General features: G+C 46.6%; 1 pseudogene; it reads right to left on the bottom strand.

Moving 5' to 3' along the window:
* Positions 1 to 23,564, bottom strand: part of LOC131382574 (cytospin-B-like) — a 109,303-nt pseudogene that overhangs the window by 1,537 nt on the left and 84,202 nt on the right.

The following is a 23,564-nucleotide window of genomic DNA, read 5'->3' as shown; positions in this document are numbered from 1 at the left end:
CCTGCCTCGGCCTCCCAAAGTGCTGGGATTACAGGCATGAGCCACTGCACCCGGCCTAATTTTTTGTATTTTTAGTAGAGATGGGGTTTCACAATGTTGGCCAGGCTGGTCTCAAACTCCTGACCTCAGGTGATCTGCCTGCCTCGGCCTCCCAAAGTGCTGGGATTACAGGCGTGAGCCACCATGCCCAGTCTATTATTTTAAACTCTTGTGCCTCTACAATGACTTCTCTGCATGGCTACCAAAGAGATTGCTTATTTTAAAATTTTTATTTTATTTTTTGAGACAGGGTCTTGCTCTGCTGCCAAAGCCGGAGTGCAGTGATGCAATCATGGCTCACTGTAGCTTCGAACGCCTAGGCTCAAGTAGTCCTCCTGCCTTGACCTCCTGAGTAGCTGAGACCACAGGTACACACTACCATGCCGAGCTGATTTTTAAAATTTTTTTGTAAAGATGGGGTCTCACTATCTTGCCTAGGCTGGTCTCAAACTCTTGAGCTCAAGCGATCCTCCCACCTCGGCATCCCAAAAAAAAAAATTGTTTAGAAATGTAAATTAGGTCCTGCTCAGAACTTTGCCATTCCTCAGATAAAGCCAGGGAGGTTCTGCCCTACCCATCTCTCATGAGCCACTCCCTAGCAGCTGCCTTGCCCATTCTGCTGCTCACACTGGCCTTCTGCTGCCCCCCACACCCTGACCCTCTCCAGTGAACCAGTATGTCCCTGCCACAGGGCCTTTGGACATACTGTGCCCACCCATCAAGCTCTCCCCAGCTTGTCACATGGTTCCCCTGCATACCTTTCAGGTATCTGCTCACATCGTGTCACCCACTCAGGGACTTTCTCTGACCATCCTCCCTAGAATAGCACCCCTCTCCCTGGCTCTTATTTCCTCGCCTTGCTCTGCTTGTCTTCCTAGTGCTTATCAACACCTGTCATCTTGTGTATTCGGCTGTTTCTTGTCTGCGTCCCCTACCAGAGCGCAAAAGGGCACAACCCCATTTGTCTCACTTACTGTTCTATCTCCAGCAACTGGCAGGGTGCCTGACACATAGGAGCCTGTAGAGCATCTGCAGAGGAATCTTGGGGCTGCTCAGAAATGCGAGGCTGAAAGCGTGGAAGTAAATAAAACTTTTTATTTATTTTTTTATTTTTTAATTTTTTTTTTCATTATTTATTCAGAGGCAAATGCAACCAGCTATTTTAAACAATAAGTTTGTATAAGTAGAAAAAATTGCTTTGGAGAAAAAAATAAGGAATTCCTCTCATCCCATGCCTTACCCCTAAATCGGTTGTTTTTTTTTTTTTTTTTTTTGAGATGGAGTCTTGCTCTGTCGCCCAGGCTGGAGTGCAGCGGCAAGATCTTGGCTCATTGCAAACTCCGCCTCCTGGGTTTAGGCAATTCTCTGCCTCCATCTCCCGAGTAGGTGGGATTACAGGCATGCACCACCGCGCTCGGCTAATTTTTTTGTTTTTTTTTTTTTTAGTAGAGACGGGGTTTCACCATCTGGGCCAGGCTGGCCTTGAACTCCTGACCTCGTGATCCACTCGCCTCGGCCTCCCAAAGTGCTGTCTGGTTTTTACACTTTTGCAAAGGAGGTCACAATTACCAACTCAGGTTAATTATTCAAATATGCAAAAAGAGAACAGTCAAATCCTAGTACTAACTGCATAGAAATACTGACACAGAGTTCACTAACATTTATTACTTCACCTCTATTTGAAGGGAAGACCTCTCATGCAACGTAACAATGAAGCATGCTTAAAATTAATGAAGTTAACATACAACAGTGTTAGATTACTATTTATAAATAGGGAGATACATATAAAAGGAAACTTTCAGGCTGGACTTGGTGGCTCCTGCCTGTAATCCCAGTACTTTGGGAGGCTGAGGTAGCAGGATCGCTTGAGGCCAGGAGTTTGAGACCCCCATTTCTATATATATTTTAAAAGTAGGCTCAATCTCGGCTGACTGCAAGCTCCGCCTCCTGGGTTAACGCCATTCTCCTGCCTCAGCCTCCCGAGTAGCTGGGACTACAGGCATCCACCACCACGCCAGGCTATTTTTTTTTTTTTTGTATTTTTAGTAGAGACAGGGTTTCACCATGTTAGCCAGGATGGTCTCGATCTCCTGACCTCGTGATCTGCCCGCCTCGGCCTCCCAAAGAATACTGCTTAACTTTTTAACAATAAGCTTGTATTACTATGGGAAAAGTAAATATACTTATTTAAAATGTATATAAATTCATACCCCACCATGTACATCAAGATAAATCCCAAATGCATCAAAGATTTAAGACAAAACAAGAAAGTTCTAAAAGAAAACAATGAAAGTTCTAGAAGAAAGTTCTGGAAGAATGAAAGTTGTAGAAGGTTATAAAGGAGCACACCTTTATAACCTTGGAATGGGGAAGGGCTTTCTAGCTTTGACTTATCCAAAGCCGCAAAAGGGCTGGGCACAGTAGCTCATGCCTGTCATCCCGGCACTTTGCGGGGCCAAGGCGGGTGGATCACCTGATGTCAGGAGATCGAGACCAGCCTGGCCAACATGGCGAAAACTTGCCTCTACTAAAAATATAAACATTAGCTGGGTGTGGTGGTGGGTGCCTGTAATCCCAGCTACTCTGGAGGCTAAGGCAGGAGAATGGCTCGAACCTGGGAGGCAAAGGTTGCAGTGAGCCAACATCATGCCATTGCACTCCAGCCTGGGCAACGAAAGCAAAACTCTGTCTTAAAACAAAACAAAACAAAACAATAACAACAACAACAAAAAAAAAAAAGCTGCAAAAAAAGAGACAAAAATTTAAAAAATTTTCTGCATGGCAAAAACAAATCATCATAAGCAAAAACAAAGACAATCACTGGGGAAGCTATTTGCACCTCAAATCACAGACATCATCTCTCCAATGTACTAAAAGCTCCAAGATGAGGTTTCCAAACACTCACTAAGAAATATGGGCAATGGGACCGGGCGCGGTGGCTCATGCCTGTAATCCCAGCACTTTGGGAGGCCGAGGCGGGTGGATCACGAGGTCAGGAGATTGAGACCATCCTGGCTAATACGGTGAAAGCCCGTCACTACTAAAAATACAAAAAAATTAGTTGGGCATGGTGGTGGGCGTCTGTAGTCCCTGCTACTTGGGAGGTTGAGGCAGGAGAATGGTGTGAACCCGGGAGGTGGAAGTTGCAGTGAGCCAAGATCGCGCCACTGCACTCCATCCTGGGTGACAGAGCGAGACTCCATCTCAAAAGAAAAAAAAAAAAAAAATATATATATATATATAGAGAGAGAGAGAGAGAGAGAGAGGCAATGGCAGGGTGTGGTGGCTCACGCCTGTAATCCCAGCACTTTGGGAGGCTGAGTCGGGCAGATCACCTGAGGTCAGGAGTTCGAGACCAGCCTGGCCAACATGGTGAAACCCCATCTCTACTAAAAATACAAAAAAAAAAAAAAAATTAGCCATGTGTGGTGGCAGGTGCCTGTAATCCCAGCTACTCGGGAGGCTGAGGCATGAGAATCGCTTGAACCTGGGAGGCAGAGGTTGCAGTGAGCCGAGATCACACCACTGCACTCCAGCCTGGGTGACAGAGCCGGACCCCATCTCAAAAAAAAAAAAAAAAAGAAAGAAAGAAATATGGGCAATGAATATGAAAAGGCAGTTCACAGAAAAAGGAACACAAATAGAATTTTAAAACATATTCAGTCTCATTTATAACCAAATGCAAATGAAAACTAAATTCAGACACCACTTCTCACCTATTAGACCAGCAAAAATCCAAATGTCTGATAGCACACTCTATGGGCCAAGCTGTGGTTAAAGAGACACTCTCCTATGATGCTCATGGGAGAACAAGTTAATCCAATTCCCACAGGAGCAATTTGGCATGTTCTGTCAGAAGCATAAACTCTTTGACCCAGCAAGTATATGTTTGAAACTTACACACATGAACATATACATATGCACATTAATGACAGCATTGTCATAAGAGCAAAAGACTGGAAACAGTCCCTATCTTCATCATCTATGGGGTGACCCTACATCCCAGTTTGCTTGGGACAGCCCTGGTTTACACCTTTGCCCCAGTATAATTAATAATAGAGCCCTGTTCACTCTTGAAAATGTCCCAATCTGGATGGTTGGTTTTATGGCTACCCTAATCATAGGCGACTAGATAACTGATGCTACACCCATATAATAGAATACCATGCAGCAGAAAAAAAGAATCTGGATGCTTTCTATGTATTGATAGGCAAACGTCTCCAAGACACGTTGCTAAGTGAAAAGAAAAAAACCCAAACAAAAACAAAAGGCCAGGTGCAGAATAAAATGCATAGCATGCTAACTTTGGGGTTAAAAATAAGAGGATATGATGCTACTCACATTTGCCTGTATGTGCCTAAGAAACTCTGGAAGGATACACAAAATACTGATAACAGTAGTTACCAGTGTGTATGCATCTGGGAAGGGAAGGGAAGACTGAGTGGCAGGGTCTTTCACTGTATATTTTTTCATAATTTTTTATTTTTGAGTCAAGTAAAAATAAATGTTTGAATCTATTCAGAGTTAAACTTTAAGATGAAAAAGTGTATAAATTGTCACAGACTTCTAATTCCCTACACAAGTCATCCTTCCTTTTTGTAACAGAACTCCAGTTAGATTTCCCACCCTTCCTTGAAGCTAGGTGTAGCCATGGGACTAATGAAATATAACAGAAAGTGTCACATGAGTCTTCTAGGAAGACATAAACTTTATCCTGTCACCTGGGATAAAGTTGTGATAACTGGAACTCTGGTAGCCATTTTTATTTATGAGGATAAATGCCACTCCCTTAAGGATGTGAGAGCTAAAAGGTGCCTGGATCCCTAATAATTTTGTGAATTCAGCATGCTAGCTTTGGAGGTTTTACCTCTGGACTTCTTTTTTTTAATGAGAAGGGAGGAAGTTTCTTACCTTAAAGCACTGTTTTTCAGGACCCTATCCCTTGCCACTTAACCTAATTCTAACTGATACTGACGTGAGCTGATAAACTACCAAAAAATAAGTTAATTTTCATTACCCATTTTTGGTGTGATGACAGGACATTTTTATTTTCTTTGTGCCTTTGGTATTTTCTGTACTGAACATGTATTTTAGCATCAACTGTCACTTTAAAGCAACATTTGCACAGTTACAGAAAACGGATATTCTAGTTTCTGGTTGTGTGTCAGGTAAATTTCACTTTCAAAGGAGATAATGACAGCAACCATCAAGACGGATAATATCTCCAGAAGCCATTTGCAGTAGTGCTTTGTTAGCAGCAGAGATCCCATAGCATCCCTGCTGCTGCAGAACAGGCTGAGACCTTCCAGTTGAGGAAAAGTCGCCTGTTGCTTTAAATTGTAAGCGAGACCTAGAAGATGCTTGGAGTCAGTTCTGATTGAGATTTGCCAAATCTCCAGGCTCAGCTTGTCTGCTTTCTGCTGGGAAACAGGTTTCCATTGTCTACGACTGTCTGAAGCAGGGGAGAAATCCTCCATGGCCTGGGGAGATGGATGATAAAACTCACATGGGTGCCCCACTGGCTCACTGACTCATCCTGGAATGATCGGAAGGCCGGAAGGCTGGCACATGTTCTTGGACTCAAACATCGGTTTCCTATATCGCCATATACAAACAATTCCAGAGCGAGAGAATTTTTATAGAAGACCTGTTGAAAGTGGCTCTGAGAAGACCATCAGCAGGGAGCTCCCAGATGCCTGGAGTTGTGCAATCTGTGAGTCATCCTGTTGGCCCCCTGCTGTGCTTCTCCAGCTGGGCTCACAGCCTCCAAGGGATGAGGCCTGTCACAAATACCTGCACGGTGCGGTGATGCACCTTTCTGGCATGTCATTTTTATGTAAAAATTTGTGGTGGGGAAAGTTGTCTTTTTTTTTTTTTTTTTTTTTTTGAGAGTCTCACTCTATCACCAGGCTGGAGTGCAGTGGCATGATCTCGGCTCACTGCAACCTCCACCTCCCGGGTTCAAGTGATTCTCCTGCCTCAGCCTCCTGAGCAGCTAGGACTAAAGGCGCGTGCCACCACACCCAGCTAATTTTTGTATTTTTAGTAGAGACGGGGTTTCACTATGTTGGACAGGATGGTCTCAATCTCTTGACCTTGTGATCTACCGGCCTCTGCCTCCCAAAGTGCTGGGATTACAGGCGTGAACCACTGTGCGTGGCCTGAAAGTAGTCATTTTTATATGAAACAATCACTGTTATGTCATGAGGGGAACAGAAACTATTTATTTTATATAAATTCAGGGGGTACAAGTGCAGTTTTGTTCCACAGGTATATTGAACAGTGGTGAAGTCTGGGCTTTTGGTATAACCATCACCTGAATAGTGTACATTGTACCCATTAAGTAACTTCTCATGCCTCACTCTCCCTTCTACCTTCGCACTCTTCTGTGTCTCCCATGTCTATTATTCCACTCTGCATGTCCATGTGTACATACTATTTAGCTCCCATTTATAATGAAAACATTCAGTATGTGAGTTTCTGAAAACTCTGAAGCATTTATAAGGCTTCAAAATAAAAGATTTCAAAAAATTATTGTAGTACACAGCTTCAAACTGTGTTCTGAGACCGCCTAGGGTGCCACTGGGGTACGTTGGTCTAGGGAAAAGGTTTAAAACTCTGGCTTACAGGATTTCATGCTGACACTAATTGAAACTATCTCTGGGTCTGTATTACATCCAGCCTTGTCTAGACACATTCACCCAATTTCTTCATGAACAAAGGTTTTTTTTTTTTTAATTATTTTTTATAAAAGGTGGCTGGAAAAAGTGGGTCTTTTCCATCCTGTAGACCCAGCTGGCCACTGGAGCCTCCTCTGCCCCACCTGGCATCCCACCTGGCCTCCCTTCCCTTCCCGCCCGCTGGGCACCTCCACTGCAGTACCTGGTGGCTGTCTCCTGACCTCGGGAGGCTCAACCCTTGCAACATGCCTGCCACTGGGCTTCCACGCACCCATTTCCTGCTGAGGAGGTGGTGCCAGGACACACTAGGGGACCAAAGACACAGGTCCCTGCCCTGGCACAGCTTGTAGTCCCTGGTTGAGGGTGGCAAACAGACATTCACCCCAAAATGACACCCACAGCTGGAGAGTTAAACATGTGATGATGGCCCTGAAGGAAAAATTAAGGCCACATTTTTTTCAGGGAGCCCAGTTTAATTGGGGTGGGGGGAATGGAGAGGTGCTTCTCTAAAGCAGTCTTGTTTTAGGTAGTCCTGAAAGGTGAGTAGAAGCTGGTAGGTAGAGGACAGACGCAGGGATGACTCAACAGGTTGCAGTGGGATTGGATGGGCACCTTCTGAAGGCTTTGGCTGGAAAATTCAGGTCAAATAATCCAAATTGGTTCCTACCAGGGCCTGGAATAGGCCACTGGGCTTTAGAACAAGACACCTCCAGTGGGCGCCATGGTTGTAGGAAGGCAGGGAGCCCATCACAGTTTCCTTCCCCAAGAGGTGGCAACGAGGAGGCCACGCTGCATCTGGAATGTATCTGCTTAGGGCTACCAGCAGTCAGGCTGGGCACTGGACAGCTGCCCAGGATGCAGAGGAGAAAATAAACCTCCTCCTGGAGACTGAGAAGGGACAGAAACCGGATGTTGGTGGGGGGGCTCAGGACCTGCCTGGGTGGTTCACTCAGGCTTCACTATTTGCTCCTCCTGCCTGGGCCTCTGGCTGTCCCCAGTCACACAGTGTGACCTGCCTGCCCCGAGGCTCTTACACGGCTGCCAGCAAAATCTGAAATTCAGATAAACAACCAATAATTCCTGAGTCTGTCCCAAATATTGCAGGAGGTGTACTTATGCTAAGAAATTATTCACTGTTGGCCAGGCGCGGCGGCTCACACCTGAATCCCAGCACTTTGGGAGGCCGAGGCGGGTGTTTCACGAGGTCAGGAGTTTGAGACCAGCCTGGCCAACATGGTGAAACCCCATATCTACTACAAATACAAAAATAAAATGGGCGTGGTGGCGCATGCCTGTAATCCCAGCTACTGGACAGACTGAGTCAGGAGAATTGCTTGAATGAGGGAGGCAGAGGTTGCGGTGAACCGACCTCATGCTACTGCACTCCAGCCTGGGTGGCAGAGCGAGGCTCTGTCTCAAAAAAACAAACAAAAAGAAATTATTCATTGTTTATCTGAAATCCAAATTTAATTGGGCATCCTGTGTTGTATGTGGTGACTGTACTCAGCCTACAAACTAGGCCCGTACCGGAGGAAAGGTTTAAGACTCCGACTTTTAAGTGGCCAGAAGAGGCAAAAGAAGATATAAGCCCAGGGCAATGCACTGAATATTTGTGTCCCCCTCTCCAAATTCCTCTGCTGAAACCCGAACCAAGGTGATGGTATAAGGAGCTGCGGCCTTGGGGAGGTGATCAGGTCATGAGGATGGAAGGATTCCTGCCCCTGTAAGAGGAGGCCAGGAGCAGCTCGCTCTGTCCCCCAAGTGAGGACACAGCAAGAAGGTGGCCTTGGGCAACCGGGAAGAAGGCCTTTTCCAGAGCCCGACCACGCTGCCACCCCGAGAGCAGACTCCCAGGACCACAAGACAGTAACGTCGTTTCTAAGCCGCCCAGTCTAAGGTGCCTCGCGACGGCCCCCTGGATGGACAATCACCCACAAGGATACGGAGGACAGCCCGGGCCCAGTGCAGGCTCGGGAGAGAGGGAGGGAGGGAAGGACAGTGGCGGGAGGCGGGGCTGGGACCGAGCCCGAGCACTCGCCTGTTCAGGCGAAGTTTGGGGCGGCTTCCTGTGGCAGGGCCAACGGGCCGAGTAGGCGATGACTGCAGGCCCCTGCCCTTGCCAGGCCCGGAGCGGTCGTCTGCTGAATGGAGCCCCCGATGCAGCCAGCACGGGCCAGGCTGGGCAGGGGCAGGAGCCCTTCGGCAGATCCCGGGTCACCGGCGCGGAGCCACAGCGTGGGGAGGTCCCTGCTGCTGGAGTCCCGCCCCGGGAGCGCGAGGTCGCCGGGCATCCCTGTTCCCTAGCCCGGAGCCCCGCCTAAGGGCGCCCTCCAGTGCCTGCGAGGGCAGGGCTGGGCCGGGGGTGGGGGAGTGGGGGGGGAAAGGGGTCCTCGGGCGTCAGACCCCAGCCCGGCCCGCACCATCCATGAGGTGCAAGGGCGCGGTCCCAGGATGGGCAGCCGCAGCCCTGAGGGGATTTGGCCGCGCCGGCTCAGCCTGGCGCCTTCCGGGCGCCCCTTGGAAGCCCTGAGGGAACGTGCCCCTCGGGACTCCGCGGGTACCGCTGTCCCCGCCCAGCCCCCTCTTCAAGAGGACACCGGCGTACCGTGTCTGGCTCTGTTGCCCAGGCAGGGACGCAGTGGCACAATCAGAGCTCACTGCAGCCTCTACCTCCCGGGTTCAAGTGATTCTCCCGCCTCGGACTCCCAAGTAGCTGGGACCACAGGCGCCACCACGACCGGCTCATTTTTAGTTTTTTGTGGAGATGCAGTCTCTTTTCGTTGCCCAGGCTGGTCTTGAACTCCTGCTCAAGCCATCCTCCCGTGTTGGCCTCCCAAAGAGCTGGGAAGCCACTGTGCCCAGCCTTGTTTTTCAAGTAAGAGATTACAGCAAGTGCTCTTCCTTCTCCAGGACAAGTGGCCGATGGTGAGGCATTGAGCAGTGGCTAGGAGTGCAGGCTTTGGTGCCAGATCACTTGGGTTTAAATCCTTGCTTTGCCTTCTCCAAGCTGAGCTGCTTTAGGCAAATTATTGAGCCTGTCTTTGCCTCAGTTTCCTGGTCTATAAAATGGTCTAGCAATGACCTAATTCACTGGTGCCGCAACCCCTTCGAAGGGAGGAGACCACCCCTCATATTGTCTTATGCCCAATTTCTGCCTCCAAAGAAAGAAGAAGTAAAAACTAAAAGGCAGAAATGAAATCCACAGGCAGACAGCCCGGCACCATACCCTAGGCCTGGTAATTAAAGATCGACCCCTGACGTAATCGGTTATCTGTAGATTACAGACACTGTATAGAAAAGCACTGTGAAAACCCCTGTCCTGTTCTGTTCCGTTCTAATTACCGGTGCAGGAGCATACAGCCCCCAGTCATGTACCCCCTGCTTGCTCAATTGATCACGACCCTCTCACGTGGACCCCCTTAGAGTTGTGAGCCCCTAAAAGGGACAGGAATTGCTCACTCAGGAGCTCGGTTGTTGGAAACGTCTTTATTCGGCTCCTGGCCGAATAAAGCCCTTCCTTCTTTAACTCGGTGTCTGAGGGGTTTTGTCTGCGGCTTGTCCTGCTACACTTCAACTCAGGGGCTGGCTCAGACCCACGGTCCTGCTGGGCTTCCAGCTGCAGTAGCACAAAGCTGCAGTCCCCAGTAAGGCTGACTTGTTTGGGAGAAGCCTGATTCCCATCCCAGGACACATATCAGCCTGCAGCCCATCCCGCTTACCAGTGCCTTTGGAGGGAGACAGCTCTGGGCTGCAAGAGTCTTCGCCTGTTCTTAAGCAGGCAGCCATAGTCAGTGCCATGTGACCCCCCCACCACAGCTGACAGCCAGGGCAGCCGACCGCTAATTGGTTAGTGACCCGTGAGGTGATCCCATGTGAAAATCAGTGCCTGCTCGAGCAGGATGGGGAGACCTAACGCAGGCTGATCTGATTCTTCAGCTTCAGGCCGACCTGATTCTTCAGCTTGTGTGATGGTTAACTTTATGTGTCAACTTCACTGGGCCAAGGGATGTCCACATAGCTGGTTAGACATTGTTTCTGGGGTGGCTGTGAGGGTGTTTCTGGAAGAGATTAGTATTTGGGTTGGTGAACTGAATCAAGCAGATACCTTCCCTGACGTCAGTGGGCATCACCCAATCCACTGGGGCTTGAATATAACCAAAAGGTGGAGGAAGATTGAATTCTTTAGGCCTTTGAACACCACGACTGGCCTTCCTGGGTCTCCACTTGGACACAGCAGATTGTGGGACTTCTCAGCCTCCATAGTCACATGAGGCAGTTCTGTATAATAAATCTCATTCCCTATCTGTCCACCTGTCTGTCTATCTATCACCTACCTATCTCCTATTGGGTCTGTTTCTCTGGAGAACCTTGACTAACACCGCTTGTAACTATAACTAGAAAATACAGAAAGATTCCATGGATTGTGAATGGGCGGAGAAAGAAAGAAGAGATGACTATGGCAGGCAGAATAATGGTCCCCAGAGATGTCCACTCCTGAGTCCCTGGAACCTGTAAATGTGTTAGCTTACATGGCAGAAGGGACTCTGCAGATGTGATTAAGGTTAGAGACCTTGCAATAGAGAGAACAGCCTGGATTCTCCAGATAGGCCCAATCTACTTACATGAGTCCTTAAAATCAGAGCGCCTTTCCCAGCAGCAGAGAACCAGGGGAGATGTGACTGGAACAGCCACAGAGGCAACGCTGCTGGCTTTGAAGATGCAGGAAGGGGCCACAAGCTAAGGAATGCAGGCAGCCCCTGGAGGCTGGGAATGGCGAGAAGGCGGATTCTCTTCTAGAGCTCCAGGAAGGAAGCAGCACTGTGACACCTTGATTTTAACGCAGTGAGGCTATGCTGCACTTTTGAACCCCAGGACTGTGAGATACCAAGTTCCTGTTGTTTTAAGCCACTCAGTTTGTGATAATTTGTTACAACAGCCACAGAAAGTGAATACAATGACAGTGAGCAGTCATGACCCAGCCCGAGACAGTCACGAAACGAGGGTTGCCCCAAAAGACCTGAACTTTGAGGAGAGTTGCCTAAGAAGTTAGGATCTGAAGTCAGTGCACAAGTTGGAAATTCTCCTGTGTCAGTTGCCATCAAGCTACCATCTGCAACATCTAAAAATCCTCTCAAATGGCCCCAACACAGCCAAGTTTTCCTCCAGGGATGGGCTGAGCATTAGATGAAACAGTTCACTTGCAGTTAAGGCCCATACTGTGTCCAAACAAACAAGCAAGCAAAGAAAGCTTTAAATGCTGAAACTGCACTCAATGTCACGGGACACTCACACAATGGGTGACCCACAGGAGCTGAGGCTGTAGACGGGACCAGCTACATGATTCGTGCTTGCTCTGGGGCACATGACTATTGGCTGCAATGGCAGGTGACAATAGACACATCCTGTTTTTTAACAGCTGGGCGCAGTGGCTCACACTTGTAATCTCAGCACTTTGGGAGACTGGGATGGGAGGACCATTTGGGGCCAAAAGTTTGAGGCCAGCCTGGGCAACAAAGCAAGAGCCCTCTCTCTACAAAAAGTAAAAACATAAAAAGTCAGCTGGGTGTGATGGCATGCATCTGTAGTCCTAGCTACTTGGGAGGCTGAGGTGGGAGGATCCCTTGATCCCAGGAATTCAAGGTTCTAGTGTGCTAGGATTACGCCACCACACTCCAGCATGGGCAACGGAGTGAGATTGTCTCAAAGAATTTTTTTTGAATTAACCTTGTTTTTTCTTCCAACTATAGGTGGTCAAATGTGTGGGAGTAAAATGTGAGTTCGAAATGCCTTCCCAGGACTCAGTATGGCTCATTTTCCTCCTTGCCATGAGCTGCATGTCTGTCCCTGTGATTCCGGGCAGCCCGCCTGGGTGTCTGTTCCTAGCTATCAGAAGAGCACAGTGAAGTCCTCCTGCCCGAGAAGATCGAAGACTCTGCTGTGGTCAAGGTTCCTTCTCCAGCCAGATGTGTTGCCTAGGATTAGACTTTTCAAACGGTGGCCAGGCCTTCTGAGGTCACACGCAGCAGTAAAAGCAAGCTGCAGCTAACTTTTCCCATGTTCCATTTTCTGTTTTGCTATTTTTCTGATATGAGGGTAATGATCTGGTTTAAAGGGTGATATAAATAGTAACCCAGATGGACATATGGGAGGGGTGACGGGACCGGCCCTTTGGCCTGCAAGATGTCCAGGCCAAATCTTTTTATAGCATATTTTTCAGAATCTAGAAAAATCTTGGTAAGGTTTTAGTAGGGCAGGTGAGTCAAGTTACAATGTATCAATTTAATGAGTTTGGAAGGTTCAGAGATTCTGCTTGGAAATTGTGTCCATTCATGACACCACAAGTGATATTAGCAAAGAAAGAAGGAAAAATGACAAAGGTCTTAGAATGGCCAGGTTTTGAGTTTCCCTCCATGGGTGTTTCTTGTTTGCAATTCTGGGATTTTCACCATCAATCTGGAAAAGGCTGGAAACAACTGTTGACAAGATTGACTGCAGCTCTGAAACCAGGCTGGATGCGGAGGTGTTTATTCCTGGAGTTCAATGAAGAATTCCAAGTCAGAATGAGGGTGAGTGGGAGCTGGATATTTCCACTAATTAATCAAAAATTATCTATTTAGCAACTGTTACACATTAGGCTGTAGCATTTTGAGCCAGTAAATACACAGCTCTGCTTCCAAGGAGCTCAGAGTGCAGGGTGTAAATGCACAGCCTAAGAATCCAAGCCCTTCTGGCTCAGGGAAGGAAGAGCTAGCTGTGGGCCAAGGGACACAGGGTGGGCAAGTCCCCGTGGGCTCCCGGGCAGCAGAGACCACTGCCACAGACAGTGCAACATCAGATGCCTCAGGGGGCACATTGGGAGCCTCTCACCTGACACCTCATTTAATACGACCACTTTCTAAGGTGAGTGTTTTCTCTCCGTCACCATATGAGGAATCTAGGCTACAGAGGTGGAGGAAGAGGCCCTGGAGCTTCAGTGCAACTAAGTGGCCTGAAGCCAGGTACCTGTAAAGTGTGTGTGCTCAGACAGCCCAGGCTTGAAATGTCCATGGATGATGCTTCATTCTTATAGTGGTCCAGGCCACAGGATGGGAACCTCCCTAATGGGGCCCAAACAGTGGCAAATACGGAAGAGATCATCCCAAGTGCTAAGTCATTGGCCCTCCATAAAATGCCCATGTGTGCATGTGTGTTTGTGTGTGTGTGTTCACATATGCATGTATGAACCACTGAGCAGCTGAAGACAGCTGCACGTGATCAGATGCTGGGCAAATGAGACGTGGTATCTCCTGGACACAGCTTCTCTTGTCACCTGACAGCCCAAGAGGGAAGTGAGCTGTGGCTGCTATCCTGGCTAGGTGATAAGTGATGATTCCTTATCCGAGCCTGTGCTGTCTGAGAAGATGCAGAGGCCCTAGGGAGAAAAAGGCTGGGACAGTGTGGCTTCCCTGGGAGGAAGAAGTGAACATTTCAGGACAGGCAGCCTCACTGCCCTGAAACACCACCTGCATTTTTTTAAATTTGATACAGGTCTCCCTCTGTCACCCAAGTGGGAGTGCAGTGGTGCAATCATAGCTCACTGCAGTCTGAACCTCCTGGGTTCAAGCAATCCTCCCATCTCAGCCTCCCAAGTAGCTGGGACTACAGGCATGTGCCACCAGGGCCTGGCTTTTTTGTTTTTATTTTGAGACGGAGTCTTATTCTGTCACCCAGGCTGGAGTGCAATGGCACAATCTCGGCTCACTGCAACCTCCACCTCCCAGGTTCAAGCGATTCTCCCTGCCTCAGCCTCCCGAGTAGCTCAGGCCCCTGCCACCACACCCGGCTAATTTTTGTACTTTTAGTAGAGACGGGGTTTTGCCATGTTGGCCTGGGTGGTCTCAAACTTCTGACCTCAGGTGATCCACCCACGTTGGTCTCCCAAACTGCTGGGATTATAGGTGTGAGCCACCACACTCAGCTGGCCTGGCTAATTTTTTAAAAAATTTTCTTGTAGAGATAGGGTCTTGCCATTTTGCTCAGGCTGATCTTGAACTCCTGGGCTGAAGCAGTCCTCCTGCCTCGGCCTCCCAAAATGCTGCCATTACAGCATAAGCCACCATGCCCAGCCACCACGTGTTATTTCTATGGACAGGACATGCCATTTCTCTTCTACATGCATGTCTATTGGCAAGTAAAATGGTAGTCAGGGAACCTCCTTGAGTTATAAAAATAAGTTGCACATGGCCTTTCTTTCATATGATGTTTCTTTCCTTCTTGTTAGCCTAAAGGGATCAGGATAGAGACCAGAATGGGTGAGTTTGGCTAAAGTAATCGGCAACTTGGGCTCCCACTGGAGAGGGTCTGGTATGGCTCCAGTGTGGAGGGAGGGAAACCACAACACCATCCAGCATAGAAACTGCTTTGAGCAGAGCTGGTTCTAGATCATTTACATGTAATCACTCAGAGCCAATCACAGTAAACACTGACTCCAGGTATCCCAAAACCACAACTGCCTCCCCAAACAAACCCCTGGAGTAATTTCAGCTTAAACCCAACAACCAACAACTACTTGGGATATTACTTTCCCCCACTTCAATAGCAGGCAAAGTAGAAGCACAAGGAGAAAGAAAAATGCGTCGGTTACGTCAACAAAAGACAGTTGCGTGAAGCAGCACAAGTAATAACTCTCCGGTTGAATTGGTTCTGACTGTGCCTCAAGTTTCACTTAAAAACAAAGGTGCGGGTGATATAATGACCATCACCAAGCAGTTGCTCAGGAGCTCCCACAGGCTGCCTGCCCTGGGGCCACCAGGGAGATTCCTGCCCCATTCAGTGGTTCTCCATCCAGCTGTGCATTGGAGTCGCCTAGAGAACTTTCAAAACATGTAGACTGCATCTCTGGTCCCATTCCAGACATTCTGAGTCAACCAACTGGGGCAACCAGTTTTCAAAACAGTGCCCTGAAAATTCTGATACAGAGCTGCAGCTGGGATACACTAACAGAGCCAGGGCAGACTCTCTTGTCCCCAGGTTAGTGGTGGCTTGAGACTCAGGGATCCACTGACCTGCAGAGCCCAGCTGCCACCTCTGCAAAGGTCTGGCTTGGAGGAGGGGACCGAGCTCCTGCCCTTTCCAGGTATGGGAAGGGGCTGAACCTGCAGCCCCTGGGGTGTCCAATCTTTTGGCTTCCCTGGGCCACACTGGAAGAACTGTCTTGGGCCACACATAATATACACTAACACTAATGATAGCTGATCAGCTAAAAGAAATCGCAAACAAATCTCACAAAAAGATTACATATTTGTAGGCCGGGCACGGTGGCTCATGCCTGTAATCCCAGCACTTTGGGAAGCCGAGGAGGGTGAATCACCTAAGGTCAGGAGTTCGAGACGAGCCTGGCTAACATTGTGAAACCCCATTTCTACTAAAAATACAAAAAATTAGCCAGGCATGGTGACACATGGCTGTAATTCCAGCTACTTGGGAGGCTGAGGCAGGAGAATCACTTGAACCGAGGAGACGGAGGTTGCAGTGAGCTGAGATCGTGCCATTGCACTCCAACCTGGGTGAAACAGCAAAACTCAGTCTCAAAAAAAAAAAAAAAAGTTTATGTATTTGTGTTGGGCCACATTCAAAGCCACCCTGGGCTGCATGTGGCCTGCGAGCCATGGGTTGGACAAGGTTGCTCTAGAACCTGGCTCTGAAGGGGCTCAGATCAGCAATCAGAGATGTACTTTGAGTAGTAATGGCAGTCACTGTCATTCTCAGTGACTCACTGGAAGGATGATCCTTTGTCAGAGGAGCACCAACAGGCTATTTTGCACTTAAAACAGCAAGGGATGGGCATTACCCATTTCCCTCAACCACCTGTATGAGCCACACCCTCACTCGCTGTGTAGTGCACACTGATGTGCCCAGAAGAACACTGCAGAGCCACCAGATGGGCACCTGGGCTGGACCCAGCCCTTCTGAGGGACTGGGGTGGCTCTGGGGAGGGCTCTGCTGCCATTCGGGGTAACCAGTAGGGTGCCAGGGGCAGCTGCATTCCTTTTTGTTAATTAACAACAGGCCTTCACTGCCCACCCCTAAGGGCTTCTTTTTCCCATGCTGATGTAAGAGGCCTGGGAAAGCACTGAAGCCCAAGACAGTCCAGAGCCAAAATACTGTTGGGATTTGCTGTCAGCCCAGGGTCCCCAGAGGCACACACCCTCAGCCTGCTCAACCCTGCAAAGCAGACACAGGCCATTCCCACAAACATGACCTCCTGTCAAGTTCTGTGGGGGACAAGCCTGTGTGGGTGTGAATGGGAGTCTTAAAGAACCGGAGGTCAAAGGCGTGGGCAACGAGGACCGTGGGTTCCCTAGCATGAAAGAGGCCGGCCACTCCGGAGCACACAGACTACGATGGCAGAGGTGTGGGGCGCCTCCCAGGGACTCCAGCAAAGCAGCCAGGGGCTCCCTTGCATTATCACAGGCTTTCCTTTTGCTACAATGAATCAAATAAAGGACTATGAGAGCTAAAAATGTAATCAAGTTCTAGGTGTTAACGTTGTTACCTTGAATTCTCATATTTCCCGAAAGGCAGGGCCCATGTGTTTCCAGGTTGCCCTGAAGCAAATGTTTGTTTCTGTGTGTGTCTTTTTGATAAGAGAAAGCACAAGGTTCCCAAGAGCAAAGTTTTGTTGTTGTTGTTGCTGTTTTTTCAGAGACGTAGTCTCACTCTGTTGCTGTCACCCAGGCTGGAGAGCAGTGGCTCAATCATACATAGTTCACTGTGCCTCCAACTCCTGGACACAAGCAGTCCTCCTGCCTTGGCTTCCTAAAGTGCTGAGACCATAGGTGTGAGCGCTACCACACTCAGCCAAGGGCAAAGTTTTTATAAAGGCAAAAGCCAGGGTATTTTTAGCAAAAAAAGAGACTAATTTGGAGATGCTGTTTGTTTGAATCTCTGTGCAGATGATGTACTCGTTCACCCAATGTAATTAGCAAAACAAGCCTGGGGGTGGGGTCTTGGTCTGGAAGGAGGGAGGCTGCCCTCTTTAGAAGCGTCCCACAGAAGAGCAAAGCGTCCCCAATTTACACTCCAGCTGCGTTTGCATTTGAGACAGGTACGCTCTGTTTCTTATTTGGGTGTTGGTCCACTAGGATTGAGCCTGCCTTTGAAGTCCATCTAGCTGGGTGGTGGGGCAGAGCAGGGTCCGTGGACAGTAATCAGGTGCTTCCAGGACAAACTGCAGTGGGTGGCAGTGGTGGCTGTTCCAGGCCCTCAGGGGTTACGTCCCAAAGTACTTGTAGATTTGGGCCACATACTGCATCACTCTCTGCCAGTCGGGCCAGTCTGTGTTCAGCATCTTGCTGTGAGCTCCTGCTAGGGAAGGGGATGGGGGACAGAGCACAAGGCAGGACATCACAGACTCCTTCCCCTCAGGGACTTCAATCCAGGTTAGGGCTTACACTGCCTGGAAACCCTCCACCTACACAGATGGAATATGAAGACCAGCACAGGTGGAGCTGAATGTGATGAGTTAAAAGAAAAGACTTTTTGTCCCACTTACTCAGGAGATACTACCCCTTTCCAAAAATGGAAGACATGTTCTCCTGATGCTTTCATCTTTTAACCGTATGACAGCATTTTAAAAAGGTTTAAAAAGAAAACTCAGGCATGGTGGCACACACCTGTAGTTCCAGCTACTTGTGAGGCTGAGGTGGGAGGACTGGTTGATCCTGGGAGGTTGAGGCTGCAGTGAGCCATGATTCTGTTACCGCACACTAGCCTGGGTGCTCTGGGTGGACAGAGGAAGTCTCAAAAAAAAGAAAAAAAAAATCACCTATAATTTAACGATTAAGATGATTTCCAAGTTTCTAAATTACATTTGAATACACATTTCTAATTCCCCAGGCTCCCAGCACAGTGCATGTGCTATTATGTGGGCTGAGCATTTCACACCCGGGTCCCCGTGCTGCTGTGCCATTGTGCGGGCTGCCATTCTAGTGGATGCACACTGACCAGGGAAACTGCTGTCCACAAGGGACATGGCGTGCAGTGAACGCTCACCTTGTCACCACCACAGACTTTGCGATCAGCATCTTTGTGCAGTATTTTCTTCTGTCAAACTAGTCCCTCAAGATAAATTACTAAGAGTGGGATTATCATGAAAATCTTGAACCAATTTCGAATGCAACTATTTATTTTACCAGCATTAAGTGTTACCATTTAATGTGTTTTTTGTTGTTGTTGTTGTTGTTAGTTTGGTGATTTTTTGCTAATTCGCTGGTTTTTACTGATTGATTTACTTTTGTTCATTTTGCAAGCAAGCTTGTATTGAGCACATATAAGGTCCAGCCCAGAAAGGGAGGGGCAAGGGCATCCTGTCAGGCACTCAGTCAAGCTTTTCTGAAATTTGTGTCACTGGACATATTTAATAATGAACTTTGGGATTGAATTTGGATTCCTGGGTGGTTACAAGAGAATAGTTGGAAAGGATCCTGATGTAAAGCCAGAAGCAGAGATACCATGGAAAAGTAAGGCTGAACTCAGCACACTGGTCCCCTGATTCAACATCTGAACAGACTTCATCTATTCTGCTTCCTGGTGATGCTAAAAAATTATCAGCATATCATTAGTCATGGGAAAGGTGTGGAAAAGGAGTGAAACATTCCAAGCAGGTACACCCAGAACAATTAAAAAAAACCACTTTCACAGTATACAAGGATAGAAAGTCTCCTTCTACCTACACTGCTCTAGCCATGACTACACACAGACTGAAGCCTGGCAAGCTAAAATCCTTACCATGAAGGTCTGATAACATGACTTACAGAAAGCAAGTGATGAAGAATTGGGCATGCTATTTGGGGGATACATGAGCTCTGGGCAAAGAAGGGATGCCTACAAACCCAAGAGAGATGGCAAGCTTTCTTCTGTATGATGGGAAGGGTGTCTTTAAACTCAGAGAGGAGTCAGAAGTCCAATCAACATTCACAGTTTTACACAGACTATCTTACATGCTTGAACGTCATAATACTTGAACTAAACATATTTGATACATTGTTAACATCACATTTGAGAATTTGTGAAGAAATATTTTGCACATGTCAGAAGAGAGTATGCTGTATTAGGAATAATCTTACAATGCATGACATTTGTTTGAAATAGTAATTAAAACCTTTCAAAAAACCACCAGACCCATATGACTGCACTTGTGAATTCTAATACTTAAGGAAGAAATTATACCAATTCTACGAAATCTCTTCAAAAAATGGAAGAGGATGGAATACTTCCCAACTCATTCTATGATGCCAGCATTACCCTAATACCAAAACTAGACAGAGACATTACAAGAAAACTATAGGCCAATTTCTCACATGAATACAGACACAAAAACCCTTAACAAATATAGCAAATTGAATCCATTAATCTATAAAAGTATAATATATCATGATCAAGTGGGGCTCATCCCAGGAATGCAAGGGTGGTTCAACATTTGTAAATCAATGTAATTCATCATATTAATCAATTAAATGAGAAAAACCATATGATCATATCAACAGATGATGAAAAAGCATTACATAAAATTCAACAACCATGACAGTTATTTGTGCTAATTCTCAGCAAACTAGGAATAGAACTTCTTTTGCCTAATAAAGGATATGTGCAGAAAACAACAACAAACATTATACTTAATAATGAAAGACTTGAACATTTCCCTCATAAAATCAGGAACAAGGCCAGGATGTCTTTTCTCATCTGTCCTATTTAATACTGTACTGGAAGTTCTAGCTAGTGCAAAAAGACATGAAAAAGAAATAAATGGCATACAAATTGGAAAAGTAGAAATAAACTGCCTTTATTTGCAGATGACATGACTGTCTATGTAGAAAACCCCAACGGGTTTACATGCAGGTTTAGCAAAGTCTTAAGAATACAAAGTCGGTATACAAAATTCAATTGTGGCCAGGCACAGTGGCTCACGCCTGTAATCCTAGCACTTTGGGAGGCTGAGGTGGGCAGATCACAAGGTCAGGAGTTTGCGACCAGCCTGGCCAACATAGTGAAACCCCGTCTCTCCTGAAAATACAAAAATTAGCTGGGCATGGGGGCACGTCCCTATAGTCCCAGCTACTCAGGAGGCTGAGGCAGGAGAAGCGTTTGAACCCAGGAGGTAGAGGTTGTGGTGAGCTGAGATCGCACCACTGCACTCCAACCTGGGCAACAGATCAAGACTCCCTCTTAAAAAAAAAAAAAAAACCGGCTGGGTGCAGTAGCTCATGCCTGTAATCCCAGCACTTTGGGAGGCTGAGGTGGGCAGATCATAGGTCAGGAGATCGAGACTATCCTAGCTAACACGGTGAAACCCCGTCTCTACTAAAAATACAAAAAAAATAGCCAGGTGTGGTGGCGTTCACCTATAGTCCTAGCTACTTGGAGGCTGAGGCAGGAGAATCACTTGAACCCGGGAGGTGGAGGTTGCAGTGAGCCAGGATTGCGCCACTGCACTCCAGCCTGGTGACAGAGCGAGACTCCATTTCAAAAGAACAAAACAAAACAAAACAACAACAAGTCAATTGCTATCCTATATACCAGAAAAGAACAACTGGATTTTGTGATAATAAAAAAAAAAAACCATTTACAACCACACCCCCCCCCCCCCCCCCAACAACAACAACAAAAAGAACTAAGGTCTAAATCTAACAAAATATGTGCAGGATCTATATGCAGAAAACTACAAGATACAGATAAAAGAAATCACATATCTAAATAAAAGAAGATATATTCTGTGTTCCCGGACTGGAAGACTGAACACTGTTCAGATGTCAGTTCTTCCCAGTTTGATTTACAGATACAATGCAATCCTAATCAAAATTCTAGCAAATCTTTTTTTTTGGTAGATAATGACAAACTGAGTCTAAAATTAAAAAGGCAAAGGTACTAGAATAGCTAAAACATTCTGAAAAGAACAAAGAAGACTCTTTTTCAAGATTTTTAATAATGCTATGTTAATCAAGACAGTGTAGTATTGGTAAGGAACAGATTATAAATCAATAGAACAAAAGAGAGCTCAGAAATAAAACCACACAAATATAGTCAACTAATTTTTGACAAAGGTGTACAGAAAGTCAATTGCTAAAGGACGCTCTAACAAATGGTGTTGAAATAACTGGATGCCCATATGCAACAACAACAAAAAAAACCCAAAACCTATACTTTATTGTTTACACAAAAATAAATTAATTCAAAATGGATGATAGACCTCAATGTAAAAAGCAAAAGTACAGGCCGGGCGTGGCGGCTCACGCCTGTAATCCCAGCACTTTGGGAGGCCGAGGCGGGCAGATCATGACGTCAGAAGATCCTGGCTAACAAGGTGAAACCCCATCTCTACTAAAAATACAAAAATTAGCTGGCATGGTGGCGGGTGCCTGTAGTTCCAACTACTCGGGAGGCTGAGGCAGGAGAATGGCATGAACCCGGGAGGTGGAGCTTGCAGTGAGCCGAGATTGTGCCACTGCACTCCAGCCTGGGCAACCGAGAGAGACTCCATCTCAAAAAAAAAAAAAAAAAGCAAAGGTACAAAAGTTCTAGGAAAAAATATAGGTAAAAATCTGTGTGATCTTGGCTTTGGTGATGAGTTTTTACAGACAACAGTAAAATATCATCAAGAAAGAAAAAAATTGGCTGGGTGCAGTGGCTCAGGCCTATAATACCCGCACTTTGGGAGACCGAGGTGAGAGGAACACTTGACCCCAAGAGTTCAAGACCAGTCTAGGCCACATAGCAAGACCCTGTCTCTATTTTTAACTTAAATAATAAATAATTTTTTAAAAGTTAAAACTTTGTGCTAGGAGAGATTCTGCTGAGAGAATGAAAAGACCAGCCACAGACTAGAAGAAAATATCTAAAAATTATATATATGATAAATGACTTGTATCCAGAATACACACAAAAAAATTCTTAATATTCAACAGGAAAATAATCAGATCAAAAAATGAGTAAAAGTTCTGAATAGTGACTTGACCAAAGAAGATGGGCTGGGAAATAAACCTATAAAAAGAGGTTCTACGTAATTTGAAGTAGGGAAATATCAATTAAAGCCACGAGATACTATGCTACACATATTAGAGTGGCTAAAATCTAAAAAATGGTAATACCAAATTCTGATGCAGAGGTGGGGGCAACAGGAACTCTCTTACTTTTGAACTCCCACTTTTCACAACTAAAACCACCACCAAAAAATCAAATCATTTATGGAATAACTTTTGTAATGTGGACACAAATTCTTTCAAAAGATATTAATTCACCCAATAATTTTCCAAACAAGAAATTGAAAACCCACAGGGAGATAGCAAGTGAGATGCTAGGGTGGCGATAGGATGGGAGGCTTGACAGTGGGTGCTGGAGGCAATTTTGAAGCATAGGTGCATAGGGAGGGTCTCCGGGTAGCATTCAGCCTAGAAGGTGCTTTCTTCCCCCTACGTAGTGCTAAAGTAGGCCTTTCTAAGTAAAATTTCCAATTTACATAAAAGGTGAATTTAGCAAAGTTCCCACTGTATCTAAACAAAAATACAGCCTAAAGTGGGTAACCACAGAAAATAATATATATTTTTCATTTCAATCTTATATTTTTCATTTTAACCTGAAATATACAACTATACATACTCATTTGCCCATCTAATGATTTGAACCTAGGCCTTTTATTTGAACATGGTCCAAGGTTGAGGGCTTGATGCCATCTTTCTTGCAAAAGCCAGACCCAAAATAGACAGTCTAGAAAGCCCTAATTTACTTTTTTTTTTTTTTTTTTTTTTTTTTTTTGAGGCGGTGTTTTCCCCGGCCCCCCAGGCTGCGCCACTGCACTCCAGCCGGGGACTC

The sequence above is a fragment of the Hylobates moloch genome, unplaced genomic scaffold (genome assembly GCF_009828535.3).
Source record: "Hylobates moloch isolate HMO894 unplaced genomic scaffold, HMol_V3 SCAFFOLD_69, whole genome shotgun sequence".
In the NCBI taxonomy this organism is placed as follows: domain Eukaryota; kingdom Metazoa; phylum Chordata; class Mammalia; order Primates; family Hylobatidae; genus Hylobates; species Hylobates moloch.
This window is presented reverse-complemented; position numbering and strand designations above follow the sequence as displayed.